Source organism: Amborella trichopoda, chromosome 8 (assembly GCF_054954075.1).
Source record: "Amborella trichopoda isolate Santa Cruz 75 chromosome 8, AtrichopodaSantaCruz75HAP2 v2.0, whole genome shotgun sequence".
In the NCBI taxonomy this organism is placed as follows: Eukaryota; Viridiplantae; Streptophyta; class Magnoliopsida; order Amborellales; family Amborellaceae; genus Amborella; species Amborella trichopoda.
The window spans coordinates 25,799,039-25,812,165 of record NC_142343.1 but is presented as its reverse complement, the minus strand read 5'-3'; positions in this window follow the sequence as shown (position 1 = coordinate 25,812,165).

Genomic DNA, 13,127 nt, shown 5'->3' with positions numbered 1-13,127 from the left:
TTAATAGAGGAATGGACTTCAAAATTTGGTGTCAAAATAGTTATAGAAAAAATTAAAAATAAAATAGTGTGGAGACATGACATTGTAATTGGGGCAATCTTAGCCCTCCATTCAGAATGGACGGTTGGATAAGGGGGAGGATAGAACTTTTAAACTGTAGGGGAAACATAAAAAGCTTGTCCTATACATATTACTTGTAAGGATCTCATGTGCTGCACAATTTATATAATCTCATCTAATAGAACAATATATGAAAAAAATAAATTCTCACAAGTCAAACATAATTATATTTATATAAACAAAAATTTAAGCATGGTATATCTTTTAGTACAGGTGAATAAGCATCACTCAAACAATAGAAGAAAAAAAAAAATCAATCAATATGCACGTTTGCTATGAGTTTTTGATTCCGAAAACGTAAATCTTAATATTTGCTCCTAAATAATGTCATTCTTTATTCCAAGTGTTCTTATAAAAAAATTGTAATGACCATATTTTCCTTTATTAATAATAAATAAATACGCAACGAAAATAGTATCACTATAATGTATTTATAAGATTTAATTATAATTTCAATTATCAATTTATTAATGTAGAACATCATAATATTTAGCAATATAACCTAATTATATTACTAATATTTTTTATAAGATGTATTTGTATACTAATTAATAACGTGAAAGTATATATTGTAATCATAATTACGATTTAATAATCAAATAGAAATAAGGGAAATTTCATATAGAACCCTAATTCCTCATCTTATTCACTGGAGACCCTCCCAAGGATTTCATTGTACCCCCCTTATCTCTTGTTTGTCGTTTATTCACTTATAGCTATAAAAACTAGCCCCAACAAATAGTTTTATTCCATCTCAATCCGAAAGCCCTTTTAACCCTATTTTGTACTTTTTCAACCCCATCTCTCTCGTCTCATTTCCCCTATTTCCATTTTAACTACGGTAATCTCTCTCTTTACTACGGCAAAGGCTCTCTCTCTTTCTCCATTCACTACAGTGACAAAGTATGCTCACCTCGCACCCTCTCACGGTAAGTTTCTCTCTTTCTCTCTCCTCTCTCACGCATTTCTCTCTCTCATCTGTCACGCATCTCTATCTTTGATTATTGAAATCTTTTACAAATTTCATGCCTCTGTTCACTGGGTTCATCATGTAGATTTTCCTTTTGAAATTTGATAGGCCGCGAAATAGAATGTGGCATCACCCTCTCCTCTTGCCCTTATTTCCGTTTAATCAAATCTCAGCCTCACCCTATATCTGTCTCTCTCTCTCTCCCCCTGCCTTCAAAACCTCCATTACTCTCACCGTCTGGTGCAGGTACTTTCTCTCTTTGTCTCTCTCTCACCGTCTGGTGCTGGTACTCTCTCTCTTTGTCTCTCTTTGCTTTCGAAACCTCCATTCCTCCGATTTTTTGGTGCTGCTGCCATGTCAATTCTTCGTTTCGGATCTCTCTCTACCGTTGCGTCATTGTTCTCTTTTTCACTGTCTCTCTCACTATTATCTGTATTCTTATTTCTCACTTCCTCTCTCTCTGATCCCTATTAATTTTGATCTTTCCTCTTTTTCTCTACATTTCTTGTATGTTCTTCATCATTCTACACACTATAGCAAAAGTTATCAGTTTAATTCGTTAACTTATTTTCCTTTTCCTTCATTCTTTTACAGATTTCACTTTCAAATCGAGAAGAACATGGGTCGGATCTAATGAGAAATATTTTGAGGATACCTACGAGTACTGGTTCTCTAAGAACATGGGTTCTAAAATGATTTTGGTCCCAAAAAAAAAAAAAAAAGAAGATGATTTTGTCTTTTTTTTTTGAATTGAACTGGGTTTAGAAACAAATTTTATGGTTTTTTATGAACAACCACCTTTTCGCGGCCTTTCCAATTTCAAAGGGAAAATCTACATGATGAACAGCTGCATTCCATTTCGCGGCCTTTTAAAGGAAAAATCTACATGATGAACCCAGTGAATAGAGATATGGAATCTGCTAAAGATTTCAATAATCAAAGAGAGAGAGATGCGTTAAAGATGAGATAGAGAGAGAGAGATAGATGCGTGAGAGGAGAGAAAGAGATGCATGAGAGAGGAGAGAGAAAGAGAGAAACTTATCGTCAGAGGGTGAGAGATGAGCAGACTTTGCTATTGTGGTGAATGAAGGGATAATCCTTGTCGTAGTAGAGAGAGAGATTACTGCAGTCAAAATGAAAACAAGGGAAAATAGACGAGAGAGATGGGGGTTAAAAAAGTGCAAAATAGAGTTAAAAAGGCTTTTGGATTGAGATGGAATAAAACAATTTGTTGGGCCTAGAGAGAAGAGATGAAGGGGTGCGGTGAAATCCTTGGGGTTTTTCTTATGTTGCTTGAAAGAAAAATGGAAGGAGGGTCTACTGTGAAATAAGATGGGGAATTAGGCTTTTGTACGAAATTTTCTCTAAAAATAAATAAAGTTAGAGAATTTGAATAAAACATTGAATTGAAATACACGATCTAATTCCACATAAACAAAGTGTTCCTTTTAATTAACTTAAATATATTAGGACATGGAAATTTCTGATTTTTATTTAAAAGTAAAAACAAAAAAAAAAAACTATTCCTATCTCATGTTTTTAACACTTTTTTGTTCTTAAACAAGCGTAATACAAGGAAAATTTGAAAAAAAACTAAAAATAAATGATACCAAAAGAAACATTACTTACCAATAAATGAAAGCTTTGCTTTAAATTCTAAGCCTCCAAATCAAAGTAGAAAGCCAAGTTGCTGCTTGATCCTAGTCCATCTTGATCATACATAAAAAGGCGAGAGAAGAGAGAAGTTCAAGGATCGAATGGGAGAGAGAGACAATATATAGGACCTAAAAATATTTAAACTTATAGATAATAGAAAGGGATAGAGATTAGTTTACCATCTCTGTCGTAGATATACGATCCATGAGGATTATTAAAGAAATTTTTTCCATTTGAGATATACATTGAAAAATATCCAGTAGTCCCACATGTTAGAAATTTGAATTTTGGAATGCAAATCTCAAGAGACGTTACATAACTCTATCTAGAGTTCGCCTTCTATCTATAGTTATAATTTTTAGGAAATAATGTAATTTTTATTAAGAACTCTATTAGACAAGATATCTATTGTATATTAAGCGACATAGATATCCCCTCTATTTTTGTGATAAGTGTCCCATTTTTTCTTTTCCGTAATAAATCCCTCCCCCCACCCACACTATTTTTACACTCCTCTCTCTCCCTCTTACACCTTTCCTTAAATCTGTTCCCGTTGTTTTGTATCATGTATCTCATCTTTCCTCCTTCCTAATAAATCACCCCCCCAACCCCTCCCCCCCCAATGTTTTCTTTATTAATAAATCTCTCCCTCCTCTCACTCCACACGATTTTCTCTCTGTCCCTCTTACTCCTTTCTGAAAATCTTTCTTATCTCTCTCCTTTCCTTAAATATATTACATCTTTTTTAAATTATCTCTTATCTCTCTTATTTATATCATCTAATGTTTGTATCTCTCTCCCTCTTTCCTAAAATCTCTCTCCCATTTATGTTTTAAAATCTCATACATTTCTCTTGTTTATATGATCTATAGTTTCATCTCTATCGTTTCTATCTCTCTCTCCCTCTTTCAATAACATCTTTCTCCCATTTATTTTCCTAAAATCTCTCCCTATCAATGATCACTCTCAATAGTTTCTCTTTCTTTATTTTCTATCTTGCAGTAACTCCAAAAATTGTATAATAAAGAAACCATCATTTCTCTTTCCTTCTATGTGATAACTCTCATCATAAATCTCTCCTATAATATTTCCCCTATTTCACTTATCTCTGTCTCATTTATTCTCTTTCAATTTCTTCTTCCCAAAATATCTTTTTAGGAAAAGACCTTTTCTATTCTCTCTTACCATGAACCCTCATGCCCCAACCCAAAAGCCTGTCACACCCAATGTTCTCTCTCTCAAGTTCATTTCTCTCTGAAGGATTGATTTTTTAGCTCGAACATATTTCCTAAGAGAAAGGTAAAAGGTACTATGTCTATATCTATTTCTATGTAGTATATTTTCAAATTATAGTATGCTTTTTTTACATATAGAAAATAAGTGGTTTGATCTCTCTCTCTCTCACATGTCATAAAACTCAATTAGATCGAAAGAAATAAGGATTTAGATTATTGAATTATTCTAATTTTTTTAGGGCAAGCCTCATATGCTTCTTATATACTTCCCCTTATCCAACAGTCCATTCTGAATGGAGGGCTAAGATTGCCCCAATCACAATGTCATGTCTGCACACTATTTTTAATTTTTTTTCCCTAAACTATTTTGACACCAAATTTTGGACTTCAAATCCTCTATTAAACTTGCACTATCAAAAAATATAAAACAAATATTACTAATAAAATAAAATGATCAAAATACCCCAGAAAGATTTAAGGGGTATTTTGGTCATTATATTTTATCAAAAACTTATTTTTAATATTTTTTATAGGTGCACCCCAATAAGAAGATGGCACATACCAAATTTCATATTCATACAATTTGTATAAAAAAATTAAAACTAAAATACTTTGAGACGTCGGATCTGTGATCAAACGGTAAGTTGCTCTCTTGATCAAAATTAAACGGCTGGATAGTAGGGGAAGCATATATCTTCTATGCTGTAGGGGAAATATAAAAACCTTTCTTTTTTTTGGATTATAAACTTGAACATGGTAATAAAATAATACTACATTTTTAAAATTATAATATGAATTTTTTGTTGGGTTTATGTGGCCTTACGAGTGCTTATAAAATGAAATGATATATTAGAACATGAACTTAGTGGGAGGAGTGTGGTCCCTCATAGACCATACTAAGCAAACGATGTTTGATGATACCGGACTGTGCTTGACGATTTAGGTCAATCGGTTGGAAAAAACTCATGTTACCTGGGCATAAAGAACAAACGGAGAAGGGTTCTAATGGGTTAGCCCTTGATGAGGTCGGAGAATATGCCCCGATGAGTGAGCCGAAGGACTATGTGACCCTTGTATGTGATGGTGGCCTAAAGAGACGGGGGCAAAGCCTCATCCATATGCCATCACATGAAATGCATATCGATAAATCGTTCGAAAAAACCAGAAATCCACCTTTTAGGGTGAAACATATGTATTTGTGAGAGATACCCCTATGCACTATCGAAGGTGTGGTCGCATTAGGTCTAGGTGACATTGACTCGTCTCTAGGGGAGGACCTGAAATCCATAAACCGAGATTGCGACCCTTTAGCTCATCAGCCGGACTTTGGTGACCCGCTAATGAGTCCTTGATTGGATTGTTGGTCATGCGCAACATTGGGTCGGTCTGATAAAGCAAGTGTAGTATGTAGTTCACAGTTGAAGGTGGAGTGCCCCATGATTGTTGATTCCTAAACCATATGGATCTTTTTCCTATCAAATTAATTTAATTGTGTTTGTTTTATGATGCAAATTATTTTAGGATTATTATTTGAATTTTTATCAACCCCTAAATATTTTATTTATAATTTTTGGATTTATAAAATTAAAGATATGTATTTTACAATGGTTTAAATATTCAAATAATATTCTAAAATATTTTTATTAATTTTCAATATATAAAAATATCATGGGGACCCATTGTACACATGGGCCCACCATATTTCTAGAAGATGGGGCTCATGAGTGCCTCCCTTAGGTGGCACGCCCTACCTTATTCTCTTTCCTATTTTTTGGTGAATGGCATGTGGTCATATGGTTGGAAGATATTGATTAAATATTAACTTGATAGATCTTTGAAGGATTTTGCGGAAAGATTGACTAAACTTGTGTTATTTTATTGTATGCATAATATTTTGATTAGATTTAATTTATTTAATTTCTATTGATAGAAAAATGGTTTAGAAAAGGTGGATAATAGTTCATGCACTTTTCATAATGTTGATGGCCCATCTATGGAATGGATGGCTCAAATATCTCAACCCACAAGTCACCCAAGATCAATGGTTCATATTCAATTTCACAAGAAGAGGTAAGCTAAGGAAAACCTTAAGAAACCCTATTCTTATTCAAAGCTTATAAAAAATGATTCTCTCTACCCAAAAAATCTCTACACCTTATCACTTGGACCTATTCCTATCTTTCTCTATCATATCCTGCAAAGGGGCACGCCCCACTAATGATTTCTCTCTCTCTTAAGAAAAGCTTGTGTGTCTCATGAAAGTCAAAGGGGGCACACACCACTCTCTCATCTTTGTTCTCTCTCGCCCACATTGTGAAAGAACCTAAGGTTTAGGTTATGGAATTCTTCTCTCTCTTATCTCTCAACTATGGATTTATGGCTAGGGGTTTTAAGGTTTAGCAAAAAGATAATCCATCTCTCTCAAACGAGGTTGCTAAGAAAATTCACCTAGGGTTTGAGTTTGTGATCAAAGGGGTTCATGTTTTATTGGTGTGGCTTAGCTTAAACTTACTTTCCCGATTGATATTGAAGGTTGATCATTGATCCCGTGCCATCGAATAGTGGTGACTCGGTGTGGGGTGTAATAAGCCTAGTTGAGGTAATCTCCAGTACTCTTCCTTTTGTTTCTTGCATTATTATCTTTTATTCTCAAGCATAGTGCATAGTTGTTTCAATGACATCAAGTTGTTAAAATTTTTGTTTTATTGTTATGTTGATTTTATTTTGAAATTTATATTATTGTAATAAAGACCACCTGTAAGTTATATTTTGCCAAAAGAAAGGGGTGAAGAAAACAAAAAATATATTCATCGGTAAAAGATCACATAGGTCTTTCTTTCATTGGCATCAGAGCTATTGATACTTGATATCATTAGTTGTCTTTTCTCTTTATTGAGTTTAGATCAAGCTTGGAAATGAGATATAAGGAAGTTAATGACCTTTGTGGTCAATAAATACACCCACTGGTAAGAATTATTGAAATACTTCAACACCGAAAAGGCATTTTGCATAATGAGTATTCTGGGCTATTTTGGAGTAGTGATATGAATAAGATAATGATGTATGTTTATATTACATACTAGAGTGATAATTTGTGTTTTTAAGAGTAGTATCTACCTGAAAAATTTCAGTAGGTGATCCTAAGGGAATTGAAAGTTATGAAATCATTAATGAAGGGTGTCAGTTCTGACCCTGCAAACTCTAAGAACTGTCTATTGAGTTTCGTGATTTTTCCCACTAATCATTGTTTTTTATTTCAGAGATTTTTTATTTCTCTCTGAAATTTTACTGTGACTCACAAAATTGAGTATTCTTTCAATAAAAACAAACGTTTTATCAGAAATTCCTTGTGGTTTGAAAGATATGATAAATTTATTGAAGGGTGCGCAAGTGCTGTTTTCTGCAACGAAAACTATTTCCATGACTTGGAAGTCATGATTTTATTTCTATACTTTAAAAGATTGTTTTGCGATCCACACTAAATTTTTAGACTTTCATTCTGAGTCTATTTTCTAATAAAAGTTATTTGAAGGAGAGATATCTACGGGAAGAGAAGAATAAAAATTTTGAATTGAAGAGAGGTCATCTTGAATTTTCTATAATTTGATATGTTCTTCATTGAGACATGAATAGCTATATTTATCAAGCCTAATTAACAGAGTCATATGAGGCTTGTGGAAATATATGTGTTATCATTATGTGTCTAGTTTCAAACAAAGTTGGCTTGAAATGGAAACTCCATAAGAGAGAGAGAAGAGACAATTTTACAAGATAGTGTTCATCATGGAATTCTAGAGTGTGATTTATTTTGTGATGTGAATGTCACTTATTTATTTTTTTGAAGAAAAGTATTATTTGGGATTCAAACTATGATGTTGTGATTTGATTTTGAGTCTAGTTTTCAGCATTAAAGATTTCAGGAAGAAATTCTTTAAGTATTGAGATAAACAATTTTTATTGAGAGGTGCTTAATCTGATTTTCTACTGAGAAAATTGCATTGTGACCTAAATGTCACTGGAACGAAGACTCACTATATGGTATGATTTAGGGATGGAACTGAGCATTATTTTATATTTTGTAATCTATTTCAATACTCAAAAGGATTCGAAAATAAACTTTTATGAGTTGATAGATATCATATTTTTATCATGGGATGCTCATGTTCTAAGTTGCAGTAAATTAAAAGGTATGGCACGTTAAGGCACATCCTTGAATTCGTAATTATAGAGACATTTAAGGCTCATTTTAAAAGGTTTTATAGTGTACCATGAGTATGGTTTATTATAGTACAACTTCAGAGAGATGTAATACAGAGTTGGCAAAATAAGACACTTTATGTGAAGACTATTCGATCTGGGAATAACAGAAAGAAGAAGAAACACTACCTATAAAAGCATCTTGGTTTTTTTGAAATGAAGGGATATATAAAGAGACTTGGTGGTAGCATAGAAATGCTAAAGATCAATGGGAGAATCAAAATTGTGATATCTGAAATAATGGGATGATGAAAAAATTTTCTTCATGATGTAAGACAGGAGAATCCAAGTGCCGAAGGGATTGACACTTCGTGACATGTGAAACCGATGACCAATACATTCTTCATCTGTTGTGTGCACTTCCAAGATCACAAAAGCTTATCAAAAAGTAAAAGCGATGAATCAAGAAAGCCTAGGTACCACACTACATAGTTTTAAGGTATGAAATATATCTCATATTACATGGTAAGGTCATATAGGGAAAGATGATTCAATAATTTTGTTTAATATGCTTTGGTTATAGTTTAGCTAATTGTTTTATGAATATATATGGAGTGTATGGACATTAAGTGATAAGTACTAACAAATTTGAAAGAGCTGATTTTGAATACCTTGTGTTTTTGTACCACTTTGTGCTTGAGTATGAACTACTTGAAGTAGTGATATACATGGAGATATGATTTGATCAAGGGCTTTGAGCCCTAAGGATGAAACATGAGAGATGGGTGTAGCTCATTCAAATATGTAGGCATAAAAGGAGTGTTCTGGTAGAACTCGGTCTTGGTGACCATCCTCTCAATAATGTCTATAATATGATGTGTTGAATGTGATGATGATCTCTCAATAAATTCTCCATAATTGCCAAAAAAGAAGTATTTTGTCAAGGCTTTAATAGATATTATTTAGTCATGCTTTATTTTGGATAAAATCATAAGATGATATATATGATTTGTTTTTGTGGCCATAAACTTGACTTGGTAGGAAATTAAAGGTGAATGCGGTAAAATGATTTATGAAGGCTAAGCATGTATTTTAAAATTAAATTGGATGATTTGATAAAAGCCTAAGTCTATGAATATGGTTTTGAGAAAACCACATAGTCTTGCAAGGTCCATTAAGTCTTTATGAAAATCATTTTAAACTGTCATATTATTATATAACTATTGCTTGTGGATGCATATATATATACCAAGTCAATTTTTTTTTTATTAAAAAGAAAAACATCGTGTGTTGAAGGTATTTATAAAAGTGGGAGAAAAACTATCATGCAATTTTTTTTTTAATACCTATATGTTTTAACCCATGTTTCTAGTTATTTAGAATCATTAATTACCTAAGACATTGAACCATATAGAATGTTATAGGAATGCCATCATGCTAGGCTTCATTGACACATGTTGTGTTGATTAGATAACTTGGTTTGTATGAATTAATGCCAAGATGTCAGTGTGGTTGAACATTCGTAGTTCATAAAAGTTTTTGCATATTGTAAAACCAACGGGTGTTGAATTACATATTGCATGAAACTTGATATGCCCCATCATGATATATGCACAAGAATGTTGAGAATATATATGTTATATATGCAATAATTAAGTGGGAGCTGCTACAGTCCCACTTTTTTTTAGCTGCTTGGATATTCAGATATACAAATGCAAGCTATTTCACGGATCCAGATGATGCGAAGTCTACATTTGAATATGTGTTCATGCTTGGCGGGGGTGCAGTTTCTTGGAAATCAAAGAAACAAGATGTGACGAAATTGTCTACCAAGGAGGCAGAGTACGTGGCGTATTGTTTGGTGATCGACGAGGCCGTATGAATTAAGAAATTTCTTATCGACTTGACTTTCACCTCGTACGTTGTGAGGCAGTAAGAATTTTTCGCTACAGCACGGCGTCGATATGCATGTCAAAGGAGCCACGATTCCATAAGAACTCCCAGCATATAAAACCATGTCTTTATCACCTAAGGAATGTGAGATTGAGAAAGATTGAGATCCAGATAAACTAAATATTCCAATGAGAGCACCTATTAGTATTTGACATACCAGATGGAACAACAGACTATAATGTTATTCATCTATGGAACCCAAATGTGTGGTGTTGGTTGTATGGCTACAAACAACTTATTTGAAAAACTCTTTTGAGCCTATAAATATACGATGCCATACGAAGAGGGTACGTGATGGTCTTCTGTTTAGCTCCATGCTTCGCGATGCGATGTAAAAGATAAGCTACGACCACTTTTGAGATGAGATCCGAGCAGCAAAGAGAAAAATGTTGCCTCTATAAATCCTTTTGTGAAAGGATTGATTGCGAAAGCCATGATTAATGTATTGAGATAATAAGTAAAAATGCTTGAGAGATATTGTAATTGAGAGAGAGAGATGGGAATGAGAGAAAGTGAGAAAGAGAGAATATAAGACCTTCAAATGATAAGTGGGAGATGTTGGATTTATGTGGCATTTAAAGGCCTTACGAGTGCTTGTAAAATGAAATGATATATTGGAACATGAACTCAGTAGGAGTGTGGTCCCTCATGGACCATATTAAGCAAGCGATATTACTATGCTTGACGATCTAGGTCAGTTGATTGGGAAAAACCCATGTTACCTGGGCATAAAGAACAAACTGAGAAGGGTTCTAATGGGTTAGCCCTTGATGATGTCAGAGAATATGCCCGGATGAGTGAGCCGAGGGACTGTGTGACCCTTGTGTGTGATGGTGGCCTAAAGAGACGGAGGCTAAAGCCTCATCAATGAGCCATCACATGGCATGCATATCGATAGATCGTTGGAAAAAGCCAGAAATCCACCTTCTAGGGTGAAGCGTATACATATGCGAGATATACCTCTATGCACCATCGGAGCTGTGGTCACATCAAGTCTAGGTAACATTGACTCGTCTCTAGGAGAGGACCTGAAATCCATAGACTGAGATTGTGACCCCTTGGCTCATCGACCGGACTTTGGTGACCCACTAATGAGCCCTTGCTTGGACTGTGGGTCATGGGCAACACTGAGTCGGGCTTATAAAATAAGTGTGGTATGTAGTCCACAGTTGAAAGTGGAGTGCCCCATGATTATTGATTCCTATACCATAAGGATCATTTTTCCATCAAATTAATTTAATTATATTTTTTTATGATGAAAATTATTTTAGGATTATTATTTAAATTTTTATGAACCCCTGGATATTTTATTTATAATTTTTAGATTTATATAATTAAATATACTGATTTTATACTGGTTTAAATATTCAAATAATATTTTAAAATATTTTTATTAATTTTAAATATATAAAAATATCATAGGGGTCCATTGTGCATATGGGCCCACCATATTTCTTGAAGGTGGGGCCCATGAGTGCCTCCCTTAGGTGGCACGTCCCACCCTTATTCCCTTTCCTATTTTTTGGTGATTTGGCATGTGGCCATATGGTTGGAAGATATTGACTAAATATTGACTTGATATATCTTTGAAAGATTTTGTAGAAATATTGACTAGACTTGTGCTATTTTATGGTATACACAATATTTTGATTATGTCTAATTTATTTAATTTTTATTGATGGAAAAATGGTTTAGGAAAGGGGGATAACGGTTCATGTGTCTTTCATAATGTTGATGGCTCATCTATGGAATGGTTGGTTAAAATCTCTCACCCCACAAGTCACCCAAGATCAATAGTTTATATTCAATATCACAAGAAGAGGCAAGCCAAAGAAATCCTAAGAAACCTTAATTTTATTCAAAGCCTATAAAAAGGGATGGTCTCTACCCCAAAAATCTCTACACTTTATTTCTTATACCTAACTCCCATCTTTCTCTCTCATATCCCACAAAGGGGCACGCCCCACTTAGAATTTTCTCTCTCTCTTAAGAAAAGCTTCTCTCTCTCATGAAAGCCAAAGGGGGCACACACCACTTTCTCATCTTTGATCTCTCTTTCCCACATTGTGAAAGAACCTAAGGGTTTAGGTTATGGAGTTCTTCTCTCTCTTATATCTCAACTAGGGATTTATGGCTAGGGGTTTTAGGGTTTAGCAAAAAGATAAATCAATCTATCTCAAACTCGGTTGCTAAGAGAATTCACCTAGGATTTGAGTTTGTTATCAAAGCGGTTCATGTTTTATTGGTGTGGCTTGGCCTAATCTTGCTTTTCTGGTTGAGATTGAATGTTGATTATTGATCCCACGCCATCAGATGATGGTGACTCGGTGTGAGGTGTAATAAGCTTGGTTGAGGTAATTTTCGGCACTCTTCCTTTTGTTTCTTACAATCTTATCTTGTATTCTTAAGCATAGTGCATAGTTGTTTCAATGACATCAAGTTGTTAAGATCTTGGTTTTATTGTTATGTTGATTTTATTTTGAAATTTATATTATTGTAATAAAAACCACCTATAATTTATCTTTTGCCAAAGAAAGGGGTGAAGGAAAAAAAAAATGTATTCCCCCGTAAAAGATCACATAAGTCTTTCTTTCTTTTTTAGCATATAGAAAATAAGTGGTTGATCTCTCTCTCTCTCTCTCTCTCTCTCTCTCTCTCTCAAGTTGTGAAACTCAATTAGAATGAAGAAACTCAGTATTTAGATTCTTGAATAGTTCTAATTTTTTTTATAAAATTGAACATAGTAATAAAATAGTAGCATATTTTTATAATTGTAATTACTTTTTTACATATAGAAAATAAGCGGTTTGATCTATCTCTCTCTGACATGTCCTGAAACTCAATTAGATTGAAAAAACTAAATATTTAGATTCTTGAATAGTTTTAATTTTCTTTAATAAACTTGAACATCGTAATAAAATAATACTTATTATTACTTATATATATATATATATATATATATATATATATATATATATATATATATATATATAGGG